Here is a 24,118-nt window from a genome sequence, read left to right as displayed (position 1 = left end):
TTATCAATTTGATCATTAGATTATTATGATGCTGTGAATTATGAGAATCTGGCAATCTGTCATACATGTGAGAAATGTCATAATCACTCTTTTTTCCTCATATTCAGTTATTCAGGAGTAACATGGTTGGGTAAAAGAGGTTCAATAAACCTAGATTAGAATTTCGCACCCACAATGTTTGTCTGCTGGACTAGCTGCTAAGAGTCCTGAGTTCTAGTTTTATCATAATGTTAATTATGTTTCTGACCTTGATCAACATACTTAACTTCCCTTGGTTAGTGTTTTATTTTTCCCTTCAAATCTTTATTAGGGTTTTCCAGAGAAACAAAACCAACCACATACATATATGTACATACATACATACATACATACACACACACATATATACACACATATACATATGTGCATACATATATATACATGTATAACACACACATGTCTATGCATGTGTATGTGTGTGTGTGTGTGTGTTTCAAGATTTATTATGAGGAATTGGCTCACATGATTGTGGGGGCTGAAAAGTTCTAAGATCTGCAGTTGGGAAGCTAGAGATGCAGGAGAGTCGTTCATGTAGTTACAGTCTACATGTGAAGACCATAGAACCAGGAGAGCCAGACATAAGTTCTAGTCCAGAAGATATAGGCTTGAGACTTAAGAAGAGCTGATGTTTCAGTCCAAGACAGGAAAAAACTGTTGTCTCTGCTTGAAGATAGCAGGGCAGTAGAAGTTCCCCTTTACTTATAGAAGGGTTAGCCTTTTTGCTTTATTCAGGTTTTTAACTGAGTGAATAGGATTTACTCTGGTTAGGGAGGACAATATGCTTTACTTTGTCTTCTGATTCAAATGTTAATCTCATTCAGAAACACCCTCCCAGACAGATCCTGAATGTTTGCCCAAATGTCTAGGTAACCCAAGACTCAGTTAAGTTGAGCCATAAGTTAACCATCGTAATGTTGCCCTCCCCCTCCCTGCTCTTTGAAGGCTAGGAAATACTTTAGTATATTCAAAATATTACATATGAGGTATTGTTTCTAATAAAGCAAAGTAACAAAATTAGTATTGTCAACCTACAGCCCAACTTAAAAAATAGAACATTAGTGATAATGTGGAGAACAAAGGCAAAAGAAATGTAGATAAAATTAAATCTCCTTACAACTTGCATCCATTTGACAAGTACTTGAGGCAGGAGGAGTGACCTTCCTCAAGGAACTTAACAGCTGCCTTAATGTTAATACTTTGCTACAGGCAAAAAGCAACCTTAGCTTGACAATAGCCAGACCTCCAGGATCCTGTAAGTCTTTTTTAACCTATGAAAATTACTTTGGAAGCTTCCTTTATCTCTGCCGTCCCCAAAATATATGTTAGGAATCATCCTTCAAACTTATGACCCACTGATGTACATCTGAAGGGTCTCATGACTCATGTTTTACTAGATAGTAGTAAATAACTTTATCTTTAAAAAAAATTTTTTTAACACTTATTTTTGAGACAGAGACAGAGCATGAACGGGCGAGGGTCAGAGACAGAAGGACACACAGAATCTGAAACAGGCTCCAGGCTCTGAGCTGTCAGCACAGAGCCCGACGCGGGGCTCAAACTCTCGGACCGCAAGATCATGACCTGAGCTGAAGTCAAATGTTCAATCATTGAGCCACCCAGCCACCCCAGTAAATAACTTTATCTTAACAGCAGCTAGCCCCTTAAGGTCCTAGAAGTCTTGCTTCCAAATTCGTTAGAGAGGTAAGCTATCCTTAACCCAGACTGACTAAAAAGTATATCACTCCTCACTATCCCAGTGCAGCCCTGTCTGCACACAGGTCCTGTCCCTGTGCTTTAATAAACCCACATGTTTGCACTGAAAACGTCTTTAAGAATTCTTTCTTGACCATTCACTCCTGGACTCCAACATCACATCAAGTGATACTACTGAATTTAATTCAGGGTGTTTTTTAATTTTTGAAATATTAAAGTATTACGATAGATTTCTATTTTTTGTCATAAACTTTCCTGATTTAAGTAATGTTTATTGAAATTTGCATCACTTTTTTTTTTTATCAATAGAGCTCAGTATCCCTGTAGTATCAATCTCATAAGTTATTGAGCGATTAATTTAGTATATAATCAAAGTGATTCTTTGAACTCTAGACTTAACATCTCCATTTGCATGTCTAATAGATATGTCAAAACAATACATCTAAAACCAGTCTATATTACAGATTCAGTGCAATCCCGATCAAGATTCTAGCAACCTTTTTATTTTTGTAGAATTGACAAGCTGATCATAAAATTCATAAAATTTATGTGGAAATGCAAAGTACCCAGAAGAGCCGAAGCAATTTTGAAAAAGAAAAGCTCACATTTCCCTATTTCAAAACTAATTCAGGGGTGCCTGGGTTGCTCAGTTGGTTGAACATCCAACTCTTGGTTTTGGCTCAGGTCATGATCTCATGGTTTGTCAGTTCAAGCCCCGGTTGGGCTCTGTGCTGACAGCTCAGGGCCTGGAGCCTGCTTCAGATGGTGTGTCTCCCTCTCTCTCTGCTCCTCCCCTACTCATGCTCTGTCTCTGTCTCTCTAAAAAATAAATCAACATTAAAAAAATAAAAATAAAAGAGAACAAAACAGAGGGTTGATGGAGGCAGGTGGGTGGGGTATGGGCCAGATAAGTGATGGGTATTAAGGAGGGCACTTGTTATGATGAGCACTGGGTGTTTTATGTAAGTGATGAATCACTGAGTTCTACTCCTGAAACTAATATTGTACTTTATATTAACTAATTAGAATTTAAATAAAAATTTGAAAAGAAAAAAAAAGCCAATAAAGTATGTATAAAGGGAACATACATGAACATAATAAAGGCCATATATGACAAGCCAAGAGCTAATATCTTTCTCATTGGTGAAAAGGTGAAACCTTTCTCTCTAATATCAGGAACATTAGAAGGATGCCTATTCTTGCCATTTTATTCAACATAGTATTGGAAGTCCTAGCTACAACAATTAGATAAGAAGAATTAAAAGGCCTGCAAATTAATGAGGAAGAAATAAAATTGTTGCTATTTACAGGTGACATGATATTGTATATAGAAAACTCTAAAGCCTACAAGACAATGTTAGAACCAATCAATGAATTCAGTAAAGTAACAGGATACAAAATCAGTATACAAAAATCTGTTGCCTTTCTATATGTTAAAAGTGAAATCTGAGATAAATTACAAAAACAATTCTATTTACAATTGCATCAAAAAATAAAATACCTAGGAATAACTTTAACCAAGGAGGTGAAGGACCTTTATGCTGAAAACTTATAAGACATTAATGAAAGAAATTGAAGATGCAAACCAATAGAAAGATATTTCATGCTCATGTATTAGAAGAATCAATACTGTTAAAATGTCCATACTCCCCAAAGCAATCTATAGAGTCAGTGCAGTTCCTATCAAAATTCCAATGGAATTTTTCACAGAAATAAAACAGTCCTAAAATTCATATGAAACTACAAAAGATTCTGAATAGCCAAAGCAATCTTGAGAAAGAAGAACAAAGCTGGAGGCATCACACTCCTTGATTTCAAACTGTATTTCAAAGCGATAGTAATCAAACCAGTATAATACTTGCATAGGAAACAGCCACATAGACCAACAGAACAGAGACCAGAAATAAACCTACAAACATATATGGTCAATTAATCTACTATAAAAGAAGCAAGTATATACATTGGGAAAATGAGAGTCTTTATTGGTATTGGGAAAACTGGACCAATATATTATACCACATGAAAAAATTATCTTAAAATGGATTAAATATTTGAACATAAGGGGCACCTGGGTGGCTCAGTTGGTTAAGCGTCCGACTTCAGCTCAGTTCATGATCTCGTGGTTTGTGAGTTCGAGCCCCACGTCAGGCTCTGTGCTGAAAGCTTGGAGCCTGGAGCCTGCTTCGGATTCTGTGTCTCCTTCTCTCTCTGCCCCTCCCCCACTTGTGTTGTCTCTCTATCAAAAATAAAGAAATGTAAAAAATAAAATATTTGAACACAAGACATAAAACTCCTAGAAGAAAACACAGGCAGTAAACTCCATGACCTTGGTCTTGACATAGATTTTTTTGGATCTGACACCAAAAACATAGGTGACAAAAGCAAAAGTAAATAATTGGGACTATATAAAATTTAAACTCTAAGGTGTGCCTGGGTGGCTCAATTGGTTAAGTGTCCAACTTCAGCTCAGGTCACAATCTCACAGTTTGTGGGTTCAAGCCCCATGTTGGGCTCTGTGCTGACAGCTTGAAGCCTGGAGCCTGCTTCAGATTCTGTGTCTCCCTGTCTCTCTGCCCCTTCCCCACTTGCTTATGCTCTGTCTCTCTCTCTGTCACACAAAATAATAAACATTAAAAAAAAAAAAAACCTTCTGCACAACAAAGGAAACCATCAACTAAATGAAAAGGTAACCTACCAAATGGGAGAAAATATTTTCACATTATGTACCTGATAAGGGGTTAATATCCAAAACATATAAGGAATTCATAAAACTCAATATAAAAAATAAACAGTCTGATTAAAAAATGGGTGGAATAGCTAAATAGACATTTTTTTTCAAAGAAGACAGACACATGGCCAACAGACACGTGACAATCACAGATCATCACAGTAATGCAAATCAAAACTACAATGAGATACTACCTCACATTTGGAATCTGTAATCAAAATGGTAAGAAATAACTAGTATTGATGAGGATGTGGAGAAAAGGGAACCATGTGCACTGTTGGTGGGAATGTAAATTGGTACCACCAGTATGGAAAACAGTATGGAGGTTCCTCAAAAAATTAAAAATAGAACTACCATATATTCAAGCAATTCCACTTGTGAGTATTTATTCAAAGGAAATGAAAACACGAATTTGAAAAGATACATGTGCTGCCCTGTTTATTGCAGCAAGCCAAATACCCATCAACTGATGAATTCATGAATGAAAGTTATGTATCCATACAATGGAATATCATTCATCTGCAGAATGGAATGAAGTACAGATACAACATGGATGAATCTTGGAAACATAAGTGAGTTATGAACCTAGACGAAAGGCAACATTAAATGATTGCATTTATATAAAATTTCCTGGAATTGCATAGTGGTGATAGTTGCACTACTTTGTGAATATACTAAAAATCACTGAATTTTACAGTTTGAAATATTGAATTTTGTGGTATGTGAATTGTATCTCAATTTAAAAATACTGGATTTAGTGATTTTTCCCACTAAACCTTCCCCTTCTGGTCTTCTGTTTCAAAAGCTATGGACCGTTTGAAAGGTGTTCTAATATTAGAGGTGGCAAATTATTGAATTGGAAAGAGACTCAGGGAGAGGTGCGCCTGGGTGGCTCAACTGGTTGAGCGTCTGACTTCTGATACCAGCTCTGGTTGTGACCTCACATTTGGTGGGATCAAGCCCCTTGTCAGGCTCTCTGTTAACAGTGTGGAGCCTGGTTGGAATTCTATGTTTCCTCTGTCTGCCCTGCCCCTGCTTGCACTCTCTTTCAAAAATAAATAAATGAACATAAAAAACTAAAAAACCTACACCTTTAAAAAAGGGAGGGAGAGACTCAGAGACAATAGAAGTGTGAAGTTCTCCAGGAATTGACTGTTTACCTCCCTTTTGTACTTCCAACCTACCCCAAAATCTTTGCCACGAATCATATAATGAAGTGGTCTAATTTCAGATCAGTAAGTGTGGCTTTCTAGATTCCTTGGAAAAGTCACAAAGTTTTGGGTGGCTGGAACAGTTCAGGATGAATGAGAACTCCCTCACCCACAAAATTAAGTAGATTGACAAAATCTGCCACAAAGCACCTCCCATCTTTCCTCTAAAAATTGATTGTTATAAAAGTGTTTGAACACAATGGCTGCGACAAGACCGATAGCTCTTCACCCCAAATCCATTTCCTTTTCTTCTTGGGTATACACCTGGATACATTTCCTCACCTTTGTTATAGGTAAAAGTAAGACCATGTGACTAAATTCTAGGGAATGAAATACTAGCAAAACAGACTTTCCCAATGTGCTCCTTCACTTTCCCTTTCTGGCAGTCAAATGGAAAGACTAGGTAATGGCAAGTTCTCCAAGGGCCTGTGTCCCTGAGTTACCACATGGAAAAGAGGTGCTTACCAACTAGAAACACCCCTGCTGTATTACTGTATGATTAGAAAATAAATTCCTTTTTGGTTGAATACTTACACACTTTGGGGTCTATTTGTTGCTACAGCCAAGCTCACCATAATTAACATATGGGTGACTGCAGTTCTAACAAAAAATAATGGCAAAACAGAAGAAAAATCTCCAAAGTAAGTATTTTGACAGATAGAAGCATATTGGTACTAGATATTTTTATATTCTTATGAATATTTTTGAAACTCGTTCTAGGACATAGCAAGTTTATTTAGAAATCGTTTGATCTTTTTAGGTCTTTTAAAAAAGTTTAGTCAAGTAGGACCAAAGAAGTGATGAATCTAGGGCTAATTTTGCCTTACTATAAAGCAAGACCCTTCTGAGTACCCAGTATTCCATGAATTCCTGGTCTGGAGATTTTTCTCTCAGATATTTGAAGTGAGTGTTACCTTGGATTTAGGCATTGCCTGATCAGGAGTTGGACAAAGAGGGGACCCTCTGTAGATTCCTGGAAGTCTCAGGGCAGCTCTTTTGTCTTTACTCACCTGTATGAATTTTTTTTTTTAACTTTATTTATTTACTTTTGAGAGAGAGAGGGAGAGAGTGCATGTGCGAAGGTCAGAGAGAGAGGGAGACAGAGAATCCCAAGCCGGATGCAGGGCTTGAACTCATGAGCTGTGAGATCACCACCTGAGCCGAAATCAAGAGCTGGTTATTTAACAGACTGAGCCACCCAGGTACCCCTCAGCCCTGTGAAATTTAATCTTGGTCTCTCTGGAATCCCAGTATCCTCTCCTCAGGTCGAGGAGACTTTGGAGACTACCAGCCTCTACCTGGGTTCCTCTTGGAAACTCTCCAGGCAGTAGCCTTTGGCACTTGTATGGCTCATGTCCTTTGATCGGTGTTTGAGAAATCACTACCCTGTGTTGGCCCCTAGGCAATATCTTAAAAACCATTGTTTTAATTTATTTTGTGTGTGTTTTTAGTTGTTTTAGGAGGGGGATAAATCTAGTCTCTGTTATTCCATTTTAGCTGCAACTCTTTGTATAATTGTAAGAGTAATATAAAAAGCAATAGGAAGAGGCTCTGAAGCTTTATTGCTTCATTTTAAATGGTGGCCCTTAGACTCAGCAGCTGTTTAATTTTGGGCAAGTTACTTAAGTTCTCTGTTTCAACTTGCTAATCTATAAAAGGAAAATAGTAATAATACATTCTATAGGATGTTTGTGAGAATGAAAATAGTGCATGTGAAGTGCTACAAAAAGTGATGGGCATATAAGCTCTCAGTAAGCGAGTTGCTATTACTATTATAATCATAGAAAATTTCTAATGCAAAAAAACTTTGGAGTGAGGGAGTCCTTTGTTTCAGTATCCGCTCTACTATTTACTGTGGCCTTATTTAGCCTCTTTTAATCTCATTTTGCTCATTACAAAAAGTGAATAATGATAACACCTACTCATTAAATAGTTGTGTGGGTGAAATAAAATGATAATAGTACAGCACTTGGCACAGTTGCTGGGCACAGATTAGGTACTAACTGATTGTTTATTATTTGGATTATCTATTGCTACATGATAAATTGCCACAAAGCTTAGTGGTTTACAACAGCAGTTATTGTTTTATTATCTCTAATGGTTCAGAGGTGTGGCTAGGCTCAGCTAAGCAGTTCCCATTCAAGGTCTCTCCTATAGTTGCAGTCAGACAGTGCCTGGCCTGTTGTCATCTTGATGACTTCTTTTTTTTTTTTTTTAATTTTTTTTTTCAACGTTTATTTATTTTTGGGACAGAGAGAGACAGAGCATGAACAGGGGAGGGGCAGAGAGAGAGGGAGACACAGAATCGGAAACAGTCTCCAGGCTCTGAGCCATCAGCCCAGAGCCCGACGCGGGGCTCGAACTCACAGACCGCGAGATCGTGACCTGGCTGAAGTCGGACGCTTAACCGACTGCACCACCCAGGCGCCCCATTGAGGACTTCTTAGTCACATATCTTGCAGTTGATTCAGGCTCTTGGCTAGGATTTTTTCAAACCTTCACAGCATGGTGACTGAATTGTAAGAATAAGCACTCCTACAGGATTAGGCAGAAGCTGTATCCCCTTTTATAATAGCCTCAAAAGTCACCTAGTGTTATTTTGGCTGTAGTTATAAGCCTACCTAACTTCAGGAGGAGAGTCAACATCACCTTGCAAGAAGACCATATGTGTAATGGGAAATATTGGTGCAGTCATTTTTAGATAATACAATCTGCCACGGTTAGCTATGGTTTTCATGTCCATGTTTACAAATATGAAAACATTTTACGTAAAATTTTAGTTTGTCCCCCCACACCACACTTTATAAAATTTTCCATGTACTTTTTAAAGCTTTTTTAAAACGTTTTTATTGTAGTTCCAGTATTTAACATACAGTGTTATGTTAATTTCAGGTGTACAATATAGTGTTTCAACAATTCCATACAACACCAGGTACTCATCACAACAAGTGTACTCCTTAATCCCCATCACCAGTTTAACCCATCCTCCATCTCCCCCACCTCCCCTCTGGTAACTCTCAGTCTGTTCTCTTTAGTTAAAAGTCTGTCTGTTTCTTGGTTTGTCTTTTTGTCCCCTTTGCTCATTTGTTTTGTTTCTTAAATCCCACATATGAGTGAAATCATACGGTATTTGTCTTTATCTCACAGACTTATTTTGTTTACTGTCTAGATCAATCCATGTTGTTGCATATGACAAGATTTTATTCTTTCTTATGACTAGTATTCTATTGTAGATAAATATCACATCTTCTTTATCCATTTAACAGTCGATGGACACATGGGCTACTTCCATATCTTGGATATTGTAAATTACGCTGCTATAAACATCAGGGTTTGAATTAGCGTTCTTTTGGTAAATACCCTGTAGTGCAATTGCTGAATTAAATATCACATCTTCTTTATCCATTTAACAGTCGATGGACACATGGGCTACTTCCATATCTTGGATATTATAAATTACGCTGCTATAAACATCAGGGTTTGAATTAGTGTTCTTTTGGTAAATACCCTGTAGTGCAATTGCTGAATTATAGGTTTAATTCTATTTTGAAAATTTTGAGGAACCTCCATACTGTTTTTCACAGTGGCTGTACCAGTTTACATTCCCACCAACAAGAGATAGATGATAGGTGTACCTTTTTCTCCATATCCTCGCCAGCACCTGTTGTTTCTTGTATTGTTGATTTTAGCCATTCAGACAAGTGTGAGGTGATATCTCATTGTAGTTTTGATTTACATTTCCCTGATGATCATTGATGTTGAGCATCTTTCCATGTGTCTGTTGGCCATCTGTATGTCTTCTTTGGAGAAATATCCATTCATGTCTTCTTACCATTTTTTAATTGGATTATTTGTTTTTTGGGTTTTGAGTTTTAAAAGTTCTTTATATATTTTGGATACTAACACTTCATCAGATGCGTTTTTGCAAATATCTTCTCTCATTCCATATATTGCCTTTAAGTTTTATTGATTGTTTTGTTTTCCTTTGCTGTGCAGAAGCTTTTTATTTTGATGTAGTCCTAAAGTTTACTTTTGCTTTTGTTTTCCCTTGTCTCAGGAGACATATCTAGACAAAGTTGCTATGGCCAATGTCAGAAAAGTTACTGCCTGTGTTCTCCTCTGAGATTTTTATAGTGTCAGGTCTCACATTTAGGTATTTAATCCAAAAGACCTAAATTTGTATATAGTGTAAGAAGTGGTTTACTTTCATTCTTTTCATGTTGCTGTCCGGTTTTCCCAACACCATTTGTTGAAGAAACTGTCTTTGTCTCATTGGATATTCTTGCCTTCTTTGTCAGAGATTAAGTGACCATAAAATTGTGGGAGGTTTATTTCTGGATTATTCTGTTACATTGATCTGTATGTCTGTTTTGTGCCAGTACCATATTGTTTTGGTTACTACAGATTTGTAATATAACTTGAAGTCCAGAATTGTGATGCCTCCATCTTTGCTTTCTTTTCAAAGATTGCTTTGTGTATTTTGGATTTTTTGTGGTTCTTTACAAATTTTGGGATTGTTTGTTCTAGGTCTGTAAAAAATGCTGTTGGTATTTTGATAGGGGTTGCATTAAATGTGAAGATTCCTTTGAGTAGTATAGATATTTTAATGATTTGTTCTTCCAGTCCATGGGCATGGCATGTCTTTACATTTATTTGTGTTATCTTCAATTTCTTTAATCAGTGTTGTATAGTTTCAGAGTACTAGTCTTTCATTTCTTTGGGTAAGTTTATATCCAGGTATCTTATTATCTTTGGTGCAATTGTAAATGGGATTGTGTTTTAATTTCTTTTCTGCTGCTTAATTATTGGTATGTAGAAATGCAATAGATTTCTGTACATTGGTTTTGTATCCTACGACTTTATAGAATTCATTTATTAGTTCTAGCAGTTTTTTGGTGGAGGCTCTTGGGTTTACTTTACTGATTTGGATGCATTTGATTTCTTTTTGTTGTCTGATTGCTGTGGCTAGGACTTCTAGTACTAGTTTGAATAAAAGTGGTGAGATTGGGCATTCTTGTCTTGATCTTTTTTTTATTAATATGAAATTTATTGTCAAATTGGTTTCCATACAACACTCAGTGCTCATCCCAACAGGTGCCCTCCTCAATGCCCATCACCCATCCTCCCCTCCCACCCACCCCCCATCAACCCTCAGTTTGATCTCCATTTTTAAGAGTCTCTTATACTTTGGCTCTCTCCCACTCTCACCTCTTTTTTTCTTTTTTCCTTCCCCTCCCCCATGGGTTTCTATTAAATTTCTCAGGATCCACATAAGAGTGAAAACATATGGTATCTGTCTTTCTCTGTATGGCTTATTTCACTAAGCATCACACTCTCCAGTTCCATCCACGTTGCTACAAAGGGCCATATTTCATTCTTTCACGTAGTACTCCATTGTGTATATAAACCACAGTTTCTTTATCCATTCATCAGTTGATGGACATTTAGGCTCTTTCCACAATTTGGCTATTGTTGAGAATGCTGCTATAAACGTTGGGGTGCAAGCGCTCCTATGCATCAGTACTCCTGTATCCCTTGGGTAAATTCCTAGCAGTGCTATTGCTGGGTCATAGGGTAGGTCTATTTTTAATTTTTTGAGGAACCTCCACACTGTTTTCCAGAGTAGCTGCACCAGTTTGCATTCCACCAACAGTGTAAGAGGGTTCCCGATTCTCCACATCCTCTCCAGCATCTATAGTCTCCTGATTTGTTCATTTTGGCCACTCTGACTGGTGTGAGGTGATATCTGAGTGTAGTTTTGATTTGTATTTCCCTGATGAGGAGTGATGTTGAGCATCTTTTCGTGTGCCTGTTGGCCATCTGGATGTCTTCTTTAGAGAACTGTCTATTCATGTTTTCTGCCCATTTCTTCACTGGATTATTTGTTTTTCGGGTGTGGAGTTTGGTGAGCTCTTTATATGGATTTTGGATACTAGCCCTTTGTCCGATATGTCATTTGCAAATATCTTTTCGCATTCCAATGGTTGCCTTTTAGTTTTGTTGATTGTTTCCTTTGATGTGCAAAAGCTTTTTATCTTCAAGAGGTCCCAGTAGTTCATTTTTGCTCTTAATTCCCTTGCCTTTGGGGATGTGTCAAGTAAGAAATTGCTGCGGCTGAGGTCAGAGAGGTCTTTTCCTGCTTTCTCCTCTAGGGTTTTGATGGTTTCCTGTCTCACATTCAGGTCCTTTATCCATTTTGAGTTTATTTTTGTGAATGGTGTGAGAAAGTGGTCTAGTTTTATCCTTCTGCATGTTGCTGTCCAGTTCTGCCAGCACCATTTGTTAAAGAGACTGTCTTTTTTCCGCTGGATATTCTTTCCTGCTTTGTCAAAGATGAGTTGGCCATACTTTTGTGGGTCTAGTACTGGGGTTTCTATTCTATTCCATTGGTCTATGTGTCTGTTTTTGTGCCAATACCATGCTGTCTTGATGATTACAGCTTTGTAGTAGAGGCTAAAGTCTGGGATTGTGATGCCTCCTGCTTTGGTCTTCTTCTTCAAAATTCCTTTGGCTATTCGGGGCCTTTTGTGGTTCCATATGAATTTTGGGATTGCTTGTTCTAGCTTCGAGAAGAATGCTGGTGCAATTTTGATTGGGATTGCATTGAATGTGTAAGTAGCTTTGGGTAGTATTGACATTTTAACAATATGTATTCTTCCAACCCATGAGCACGGAATGTTTTTCCATTTCTTTATATCTTCTTCAATTTCCTTCATAAGCTTCCTATAGTTTTCAGCATACAGGTCTTTTACATCTTTGGTTAGATTTATTCTTAGGTATTTTATGCTTCTTGGTGCAATTGTGAATGGGATCAGTTTCTTTATTTGTCTTTCTGTTGCTTCATTATTAGTGTATAAGAATGCAACTGATTTCTGTACATTGATTTTGTATCCTGCCACGTTGCTGAATTCACGTATCCGTTGTAGCAGACTTTTGGTGGAGTCTGTCGGATTTTCCATGTATAGTATCATGTCATCTGCAAAAAGTGAAAGCTTGACTTTATCTTTGCCAATTTTGATGCCTTTGATTTCCTTTTGTTGTCTGATTGCCGATGCTAGCACTTCCAACATTATGTTAAACAACAACAGTGAGAGTGGACATCCCTGTCATGTTCCTGATCTCAGGGAGAAAGCTCTCAGTTTTTCCCCGTTGAGGATGATATTCGCTCTGGGCTTTTCATAAATGGCTTTTATGATGTTTAAGTATGTTCCTTCTATCCCGACTTTCCCGAGGGTTTTTATTAAGAAACGATGCTGAATTTTGTCAGATGCTGTTTCTTTCTCGATTGACAGGATCATATGGTTCTTATCTTTTCTTTTATTAATGTGATGTATCACGTTGATTGATTTGCAAATGTTGAACCAGCCCTGCATCCCAGGAATGAATCCCATTTGATCATGGTGAATCATTCTTTTTATATGCTGTTGAATTCCATTTGGTAGTATCTTATTGAGAATTTTTGCGTCCATATTCATCAGGGATATTGGCCTGTAGTTCTCCTTTTTTTACTGGGTCTCTGTCTGGTTTAGGAATCAAAGTAATGCTGGGTTCATAGAATGAGTCTGGAAGTTTTCTTTCCCTTTCTATTTTTCGGAATAGCTTGAGAAGGATAGGTATTATCTCTGCTTTAAATGTCTGGTAGAATTCCCCTGGGAAGCCATCTGGTCCTGGACTCTTATTTGTTGGGAGATTTTTGATAACCGATTCAAATTCTTCGCTGGTTATGGGTCTGTTCAAGCTTTCTATTTCCTCCTGTTTGAGTTTTGGAAGGGTGTGGGTGTTTAGGAATTTGTCCATTTATTCCAGGTTGTCCAGTTTGTTGGCATATAATTTTTCATAGTATTCCCTGTTAATTGCTTGTATTTCTGAGGGATTGGTTGTAATAATTCCATTTTCATTCATGATTTCATTCATGGTTTCATGGATCTGCTCTACAGTTTTTTTAGATTCTATATTGTTTTTTTCTGCTCTCATCTTTATTCTTTCTCTTCTTCTGCTGGGTTTGGGGTATCTTTGCTGCTCTGCTTCTATTTCCTTTAGGTGTGCTGTTAGATTCTGTATTTGGGATTTTTCTTGTTTTTTGAGATAGGCCTGGATTGCAATGTATTTTCCTCTAGGACTGCCTTCGCTGCATCCCAAAGCATTTGGATTGTTGTATTTTCATTTTCGTTTGTGTACATATATTTTTTAATGTCTTCTCTAATTGCCTGGTTGACCCATTCATTCTTTAGTAGGGTGTTCTTTAACCTCCATGCTTTTGGAGGTTTTCCAGACTTTTTCCTGTGGCTGATTTCAAGTTTCATAGCATTGTGGTCTCAAAGTGTGCATGGTATGATCTCAATTCTTTTATACCTATGAAGGGCTGTTTTGTGACCCAGTATGTGATCTATCTTGGAAAACGTTCCATGTGCACTGGAGAAGAAAGTATATTCTGTTGCTTTGGGATGCAGAGTTCTAAATATATCTGTCAAGTCTATCTGATCCAATGTATCATTCAGGGCCCTTGTTTCTTTATTGATCATGTGTCTATGATCTATCCATTGCTGTAAGTGGGGTATTAAAGTCCCCTGCAATTACCACATTCTTGTCTATAAGGTTGCTTATGTTTGTGAGTAATTGTTTTATATATTTGGGGGCTCCTGTATTCCGTCCATAGACATTTAAAATTGTTAGTTCTTCTTGATGGATAGACCCTGTAATTATTATATAATGCCCTTCTTCATCTCTTGTTACAGCCTTTAATTTAAATGTCTAGTTTGCTGATTTAAGTATGGCTACTCCAGCTTTCTTTTGACTTCCAGTAGCATGATAAATAGTTCTCCATCCCCTCACTTCCAATCTGAAGGTGTCCTCAGGTCTAAAATGAGTCTCTTGTAGACAGCAAATAGATGGGTCTTGGTTTTTTATCCATTCTGATACCCTTTGTCTTTTGGTTGGCGCATTTAGTCCATTTACATTCAGTGTTATCATAGAAAGATATGGGTTTAGAGTCATTGTGATATCTGTAGGTTTCATGCTTGTAGCGATGTCTCTGGTACTTTGTCTCACAGGATCCCCCTTAGGATCTCTTGTAGGGCTGTTTTAGTGGTGATGAATTCCTTCAGTTTTTTGGGGGGGAGAACCTTTATATCTCCTTCTATTCTAAATGACAGACTTGCTGGATAAAGATTTCTCGTTTGCATATTTTTTTCTGTTCATCACACTGGAGATTTCCTGCCATTCCTTTCTGGCCTGCCAAGTTTCAGTAGAGAGATCTGTCACGAATCTTACTGGTCTCCCTTTATATGTTAGAGCACATTTATCCCTAGCTGCTTTCAGAATTTTCTCTTTATCCTTGTATTTTGCCAGTTTCACTATGATATGTCGTGCAGAAGATCGATTCAAGTTACGTCTGAAGGGAGTTCTCTGTGCCTCTTGGATTTCAATGCCTTTTTCCTTCCCCAAATCAGGGAAGTTCTCAGCTATTATTTCTTCAAGTACACCTTCAGCACCTTTTCCTCTCTCTTCCTCCTCTGGAATACCAATTGTGCATAGATTATTTCTCTTTAGTGCATCACTTAGTTCTCTAATTTTCCCCTCATACTCCTGTATTTTTTTATCTCTCTTTTTCTCAGCCTCCTCTTTTTCCATAATTTTATCTTCTAGGTCACCTATTCTCTCCTCTGTCTCTTCAATCCGAGCTGTGGTTGTCTCCATTTTATTTTGCAGCTCATTAATAGCATGTTTTAGCTCGTCCTGGCTGTTCCTTAGTCCCTTGATCTCTGTAGCAATAGATTCTCTGTTGTCCTTTATGCTGTTTTCAACCCCAGCGATTAATTTTATGACTATTAATCTAAATTCACTTTCTGTTATATTGTTTAAATCGTTTTTGATCAGTTCGTTAGCTGTTGTTATTTCCTGGAGGTTTTTTTGAGGGGAATTCTTCCATTTTGTCATTCTGGATAGTCCCTGGAATGGTGTGGAACTGCCAGGCACTTCCCCTGTGCTGTCCCTAATAACTTGCGTTGGTGGGCGGGGCCGCAGTCAGACCTGATGTCTGCCCCCAGCCCACCGCTGGGGCCACAGTGAGACTGGTGTGTGCCTTCTCTTCCCCTCTCCTAGGGGCGGGATTCACTGTTGGGTGGCGTGGCCCTTCTGGGCTACTTGCACATTGCCAAGCTTGTGGTGCTGGAGATCTGGCGTATTAGCTGGGGTGGATTGGCAAGGTGCACGGGGTTGGGAGGGCACGCTCAGCTCACTTTTCCTTCAGTGATCCGCTTCCAGAGGGGCCCTGTGGCACCCGGAGGGATTCAGACCTGCCACTGGAGGGCTGGATCCGCAGAAGCACAGCATTGGTTGTTTGCAAGGTGCAAGCAAGTTCCCTGACAGGAACCAGTTCCCTTTGGGATTTTAACTGGGGGATGGGCGAGGGGGATGGCGCTGGCGAGCACCTTTGTTCCCTGCCAAGCTGCGCTCTGTTGTCCGGGGCTCAACAACTCTCCCTCCCATTGTCCTCCAGCCCTCCCGCTCTCTGAGCAGAGCTGTTAACTTATAACCTTTCAGATATTAAGACCTGCTTACTGTCAGAACACACTCCGTCGGAGTCCTGGCTTTTGCAAGCCAGACTTGGGGGCTCTGCTTGGCCGGCGGGCTGCCCCTCTGCCCCGGCTCCCTCCTGCCAGTCCATGTAGCCTGCACCGCCTCTCCACTCTTCCTACCCTCTTCCGTGGGCCTTTCGTCTACGCTTGTCTCCGGAGAATCCGTTCTGCTAGTCTTCTGGTGGTTTTCTGGGTTATTTAGGCAGGTGTGGGTGGACTCTAAGTCATCCGCAGGACGGGGTGAAGCCAGTGTCCTCCTTTGCCGCCATCTTCAAGCCAGCACTCCTGAATGATTTTTTTAAAGTATTGTTGAATTCTGTATTTTGTTGAGGATTTTTCCATCTATATGCCTCAGGGATGTTGGCCTATAGTTCTCTTTTTTAGTGATGTCTCTGTGTGGTTTTGGTATCAGGGTAATGCTGACCTCATAGAATGGAAGTTTTTCTCCCTCTTATATTTTTTGAAACAGTTTGAGAAGAATAAGTATTATGTCTTCTATAAACATTTGGTAGAATTTCCTTTGAAGCTATCAGGTCCAGGGCTTTTGTTTGTTGGGAGTTTTTTGATTACTGATTCAGTATCTTTGCTAGTTATTGGTTTGTTCAAATTTTCTATTTTTTATGTGTGTTTCAGTTTTACTATTTTATATTTTGCTAAGAATTTATCCATTTTATCTAGGTTGTCCAATTTTTGTGCATATAGCTTTTCCTAATATTCTCTTATGATTGTTTGTATTTTTGTGGTGTTGGTTATTTCTTCTCCATAATTTCTCATTTTACTTATATAAGTCCTTTCTGTCTCTCTCTTTTGTAGATCAATCTGGGTAATGGTTTATCAGTTTTGTTGATCTATTCAGAGAACCAGCTCTTGGTTTCATTGATCTGTTGTATTGTTTTGTTTCTATTTCATTTCTTTCTGCTGTAATCTTTATTATTTTCCTCCTTTTGCTGGTTTTATGTTTTTTTTTTACAAGAAGTTTACTTAAAAAGACACTTGATTTGAAAGGAAAACTAGCTACAATTCATTTCTTTTAGAGTAATTTATCCCTATTTAAAGACAGATTGCCCTACATGTAACAGCTATATACAAGAAAGTTATAAAACTGTTCTTGGTTTCACAATGATAAATGAAAAACGTTAAAATTCTTCAATCAATAAGTATGCAAGGATTTTTATGTGTTTTTTGTTGTTGTTGTTTGTTAAACATTGAGAGCAAAATAACTTACTGGAATATAGAGATGAATGAGCATGCCACTAATAGAGGATGGGGGTATTTTTACGGAACCAGTATTTTTGCCCATCCCATCTCCATTTGATGCCGGTCACAACATACCATTGGCCATTTAGTTTAAAACAATGCAAAATGCTTGTGCATATACACAGTTACTTTATATACAATAAAGGAATGGGGAAAGGAGAAATGAAGAAATAGAGAAAATTATACTATAGTAGTCAGGATATGGTGGAACCAAACTGTGGTTTTCTAACTGAGAATGTCTTCTTGGTCTGGAGGAACAGAGTTCTGGAGTAAAGTAGCAGGTTCCTTTTTTAGTAGATACCTCCTATCAGATTCTGGAACCCATTATTGTATCTTCATCCTCCATGTCCAGTTGTGCAGGTTTATCTGTTTCATTGATTGGCTTTCCATCAGATTGGATCTGATCTGCCTCATTGACAAATCTTGTTGTTCACAATAAGCTTCCGTTATCTTACTAAGTGATATATGCGTCTCAATACTAAACTGTCCCACAGAAGCATTCTGCCCTACCATCTTCAAATTACTATAATCATTGCTCTCAGTCTTGACTCCTTCCATGAGCTTTTCGTCCCCCATGGTGAGCCCTGGAGTCTCCTCAGCTGCCGTTTCACAAAAGAGGTACCAGTTCCACACTGAATGAGCATACAAGCACCACCAAGAGTGGCAGAAGACTTCTTTTTCTACCTCCTTTGGTTGTTAGGTTAGGTAGTTATTTGAGATTTTTCTGGCAGTTTGAGGCAGGCCTTTACTGCTACAAACTTCCCTCTTAGAACCACTTTTGCTGAATCCCAAAGATTTTTTGTCCATTGTGTTTTTATTTTCATTTGTTTCCACGTACTTTTTAATTTTTTCTTTGATTTCCTGGTTGACCTATTTATTGTTTAGCAGCATGTTATTTAACTTCCATGTATTTTCGTTCTTTCCAAAGTTTTTCCTGTGGTTGACTTCCAGTTTCATAGCATTGTGGTTGGAAAAGATATATGTTATGACTTCAGTCTTCTTGAATTTATTGAGTCTTGTTCTGTAGTCTAAAAAGTGATCTTTTCTGGAGAATGTTCCATGTGCACTTGAAAAGAATGTATATTATGCTATTTTAGGATAGAATGTTCTGAATATATTTGTTAAATCCATCAGGTCTAGTGTATCATTCAAAACAATTGTTTCCTTATTGATTTCTGTTTAGATGATGTGTCTGTTGATGAAAGTGGGGTTTTAAAGTCCCCTACTGTTTTTGTATTATTATTGATTAATTCCTTTATGTTTGTTATGAACTATTTTATGTATAAAATACCCTATGTCTTTTATATATATACATATATATATATATATGCAAATATATATATTTTATTTTAGAGAGTGCATGAGCAGTGGAGAGGGGTAGAGGAAGAGAGAGAGAATCTTAGGCAGGCTAGACTCTTAGTGTGGAGTCTGATGCAGGGCTCAATCCCCTAATCCAGGGATAATGACCTGAGCTGAAATCAAGAGTCGGACACTCACCTGACTAAGCCACCCACATGCCCCTTATGATCCAATGTCTTTTGACTGGAGTGTTTAGTCCATTTACATTCAAAGTAATTATTGATAGATATGTATTTATTACCATTTTATTACTAATTTTGTGGTCATTTTTGAAGATTTTCTCTGATCCTTTGTTTGCTTTCCTTCTTTCATGCTTTGCTTGTTTTCTTTAATGATATATTTAGATGTGTTTCTCTTTATTCTTTGCATATCTCTTACAGGTTTTTGATTTGTGGTTACCATTAGGTTTGTATATAAACCCTTCTGTAAATAGTAATCTATATTAAGTTGATGGTCATTTAATTTTGAACCCATTCTTTTCTCCATTCCTACTGCATTTTAGGTATATAGTGTCATAATTTACAGCCTTTTATTTTGTGAGTTGCTTGACTGATTTTTTTTATTGAAATAGTAATTTTTATTACTTTTGTGTTTCCTGTTTTCTTAATGTTGTCACTTTTGGTCTTTCCTTCCCACTCAGAGTCCCCTTTAATATTCCCTGCGGGGTTGGTTTAGTGGTCATGAACTCTTTTACTTTTGTTTGCCTGGGAAACTTTCTCTCTTTTTCTATGCTGAATGATAGTCTTGCTGAATATAACATTCTTGCTGCAGATTTTTCCCACTAAGCACTTTGAATACATCATGCCACTGCCTTCTAGCTTGGAAAGTTTGTGCTTAAAATGCCTGTAATAATCTTATGGGGTTTCTCTTGTATGTTACTGACTTCTTTTGTCTTGCTGCTTCTAAAATTTTTTGACTGTAACTAAATGTTGCCAATTTAATTACAATGTGTCTTGTTGTGGGTTTGCTTTTGTTGATTTTGTTTGGAGTTCTCTGTGCCCCCTGAATCCAGATACATGTTTCCTTCCCCAGAGTAGGGAAGTTTTCAGCTATTATTACTTCAAATAAATTTACTGCCCCTTTTTCTCTTTCTCTTCTGAGATTCTTATAATACAGAAGTTTTTACGTTTGATGGAGTCACTGAGTTCCCTAAGTTTATTCTTATTTTGCATAATTATTTTTTCTGTCTTTTGTTCAGTTTGATTACTTTCCTTTCCTTTCTTTTCTAGGTCATTAATTTATTCCTTTTCTTCTTCCAGCCTGTTGTTCATTCCATCAATTATGTGCCTTATTTTGTTTATTGAACCCTTTATCTTTGCTATGTTATTCCTTAGCTCTGTGTTAAGGGTCTCAATCAAGTCTGCCACTCTTTTCTCAAGTCTAGTGAGTATCTTCATGATACTTTACTTTAAATTCTCTTTTAGTCATGTTACTTGTATTTGTCTCACTTAAATATCTGGCCATGGCCATGTCCTTTTCTTTCATTTGGGAAAATTTCCTCTGTTTTCTCATTTTGTCTAAGTCTCTTTGTCTGCTTCTGTGGGTTAGGAACACCAGTTACTTCTCCTGTTGTTGAGGGCAATGGCCTCATGAAGAAGAAGAGGTCTTACAGTGCCCTGTAGTGTAGTGTTACCTGATCTGCAAAGCCTGGCACTTATGGGAGTGTCTCCAGTGTGTGCTGTTTACACTCTTCTGTTGTGTCCTGGCTCCTTTGTACTGTAGGTCACTCATCTGCAGACATTCTCTTTGCCTGTTGTCAGCAGTGTTTGGTCCCTGGCCTGAATGTGGTGAGTTTTAACTAGGTGTGCTTCTAGTCTGCTTGTGAAATGAGACCTTTCACCACTGCCGCCAGAACCGAGGCCCTGCACAACTCCTAGGTGGTGAGACATAGTGTTGGCAGGTGTTTGGGCTCATCTTTTGGAAATGGGGTCTGCCACTCTGTGACTGAGGCAAGCGTGACTGGGAAGGACAGTTTCACTGAAGTGTGGGTTGTGGGCCTGGTGTAAGCAAATTAGGTAGTGAGTGTGGGCATTGCACTGTTTCCTGCAGCTGTGGAATTGTGCGTATGTTGAGGGCAAGGGGAGGGAAATGGCACCTGCCAGTTTCTCTGTTGCTGGAGTAGTCTCTCCGTGAATAATGCCTCTCTCTGGGACATACTCCAAGATGAGCAAATAACCTCCCTACTGTGTGCCCAGGTGCTCTTCAGATTGCTGTTTCCACTCCATGTCTGTGGACTGTTTGTCCTGCCTTTTCTTCAAGAGCAGCCCCATGGCCTTTGAGCCAAGCCTGCTGACCTTTAAAACTCCAGGCTTTAAGTCCTGCTGGTCACCCGTCTTGCTTTCCAAGCCATTTGCTATTGGGATTCGTATGCTCCCTGTGTGCTCCTCTGTGTGCTAGAGTGTCTCTCACCCTTTTCTGCGACCATGGCTTCCTCACCACCTCAGTGACTGTGATCTGTTTCCCTCTCAAACTTTGTCTCCACACCTATAGTTATGGAGTTTGTTCTGCCTGTCTTCAGGTTAATTTCTGTGGTATTTACAATGATTTGATAGTTACCTATTTGTACTAGTAGAACTAGATGAGCTTAGGGACTTTCTGCTTTGCCACCATCTTCCCCTCCAACCTGAATGCTTTTTTGTCCATATAAAAAGTAGCTTATGGCCAAAAGGTGTTGTTAGCATTCTCGTTTCCAGTTGAGATATATACATCATTAGCCCTTTTTTTGGAATGCAAACTCCATCTTTTGTGGCTATCGCCATTAATTCCTTTCACTGCTATTCTTTATGAACCCTTTGTTTATTCCTCTGTGTTTGCAAGGATGTATACATGAGAGGGAGTGGGTCTTGTGGGACCATCTTAGAATTGTGCCTGCCACAAGTTCCTTCATTTTATTCACTTAAGTTATGGTACTTTTCAATTCTAGAATTTTCTTTTGGTTATTGTGTATATGTTTATGAAGACTTCCTAATGGAATAATACTCGTGTTTTCCTTTAGTTCTTTGAACATACTTATAAAAGCTACATCAGTTTCTTAGTCTGCTAAATTCAGTATCTGGGCTCACTTAGTTTCCATGAACTGATTTTTTTCCCCCTGTTTATTTGTATGTCTAGTAATTTCTGGTTGAAAACTGTACATTTTAGGTAATATAGAAGATATGGATTTTGTTTTTGTTCTTTGTTTTCCATAGTGTGCTGCCAGTAATGTCTCTGTTCAATATATTTATTTTTACTATTTTTGTTTTTAGTCTAGATTCCTAAGCATTGTCTCTAAATAGCATAGTTGTCAGCCAATGATTAGGATAGAAATTTTGTTTAAATATCTTGAGCCCATAAGGCTTCCACCTTCTACCTATGAGTTTGTATGTGGTTTGAGGTACTCATTAAAAATTGCAGTCATTTCTCAAGACTTCCTTAGCTTTCACTTCTTACCCGGCTCTCTCAAGTCTCCCCAGTGCATGTCTTTATTTCCTAGTTAGCAAAAACTAGCTGGAGAACTTCTCTCAGTGCTTGTATGACTGTCTCATTTTTAGGATTCCCCATTAAATTTCTGATTTGTCCACTGCTTGTTTAAATTGGGACCACAACCTGGGATAAGTAGGGCTATGGAGTTCCTCTGTTCATTTTTATCTAAGCTTACCATTTTCTTTAACTTTTATTTTATTACTGGATTAATACATTTTTAAGGCAGAATGCCAGCATGTTCTTATATAAGTACTACCAAGGCTTCCATTTAATGGTTATTCCAATATATTTGTTATACAGTGATAAGTTTTAAAATGTTATTCTGGTATGTTATGGTTCTTACTTGTCAAACTTTAAAATTTCTGTAAGCCCTAATTTTTTGTCCTCCACCTCTCTTTTGAGTCCAGTCTCCTGGCAGCATTGCTGCTGATTTTCACTGCCAGCTCTGTGATGGTAAAACTAATGTTCTCAGAGTAGTCAAATTCATAGCAACAGAAAATGGTGGTTGCCAGGGACTGTAGGGGAGAAAGAAGTAATGGAGAATTATTGTTTAATGGGTGTAGAGTTTCAGTTTTGCAAGATGAAGAGTTCTAGAAGTTGTTTGCACTGCAGTAAGAATATACTTTACACTACTGAGCTGTAAACAAAGTGGTATGTATACTTTTGTTGACAAATCTTACGTGTATTTTACCACATTAAAATATTAAAGAGAAGGGTGCCTTGGTGGCTCAGTCAGTTAAACGTCTGACTTCAGCTCAGGTCACAATCTTGAAGTCAGTGAGTTCGATCCCCGCATCAGGCTCTGTACTGACAGCTCAGAGCCTAGAGCCTTTGGATTCTGTGTCTCCCTCTCTGTTTGCTCCTCCCCACTCATGCTCTGTCTCTCTCTGTATCTCAAAAATGAATAAATGTTAAAAAAAATTTTTTTTAGGAAAAATTTTTAAAACATTAAAGAGAAAGAAACTACAGTTCTTGACAGCAGAACTCGGGGAGTGGAAGGTAGTGTGGATGACAGTAACCACAGACAAATAGTCTGCAGATTTCTGCTGTTCTTACCAGAAACTTTAGTGTGATTTTAAGAATAAATGTTATCAGTTCATTTTCTGCATCAATCTAATGCCCTAATATGGTGTTTTTAAAAATTCTGTATAGTTTAATGTTTGGTTTTTATGGAGGAGAATCACTGACTTCTTCATACTATCATTCATTACTGTCTGTCGCTTTCGTGGCTACTCCCTCTTAGTGTTTTCTGCAGGTTCTTACTCATGATTACTTCTTGTAAATTATAGAATGTCCTGGAGTGTAGTCCTTGAACTATTTCTTTTCCTTCTGTCTTCCCTAGGAGATTTCATCAAATCTCAACATTTAAAATATTATGTGTATGCTGATGCCTCCCAACTTACAAGTGTAGGCCAGACTTCTTCCCTACCCTCCAAATCCTTGCATCTATCTGCCTGTTTGACCTCATACTTAAATGTTTAATAGATATCAAATTTAATAAGGCTAAAGTCAAACTCCTGATATATGCTGCCAGAAAATGGAATTTTTTTCTCAGCCTATTTCATCCCTGTTAATGATGTCTTCATTTTCCACTTTTGCAGGCCAGTAATTCTTGACTCTTTTCATTCATACCATAATTCCATCACATCAGAATATCCTGTCAATTTTACCTTCAAAATGTACATGGAATTCTATCCTCTTTTCAGTATCCTCACTACTGCCACCACCTTCAAGCCACCACCATCTGTACCTGATTAAGTAGGCTTCCAACT

At 38.1% G+C, this 24,118-nt stretch overlaps 1 protein-coding gene and 1 pseudogene across 2 annotated transcripts in view; one reads left to right on the top strand and one right to left on the bottom strand.

Moving 5' to 3' along the window:
* Nucleotides 1–24,118, top strand: part of ZRANB3 (zinc finger RANBP2-type containing 3) — a 324,584-nt gene that overhangs the window by 72,405 nt on the left and 228,061 nt on the right. The gene's annotated exons all lie outside the window — the stretch shown is intronic.
* On the bottom strand, nt 17,219–18,282 carry LOC122479366 (annotated as a pseudogene).

This window comes from Prionailurus bengalensis, chromosome C1, assembly GCF_016509475.1.
Source record: "Prionailurus bengalensis isolate Pbe53 chromosome C1, Fcat_Pben_1.1_paternal_pri, whole genome shotgun sequence".
In the NCBI taxonomy this organism is placed as follows: domain Eukaryota; kingdom Metazoa; phylum Chordata; class Mammalia; order Carnivora; family Felidae; genus Prionailurus; species Prionailurus bengalensis.
Note: the sequence above shows the minus strand (reverse complement) of the source record. Positions and strands in the feature narration are given on the sequence as shown.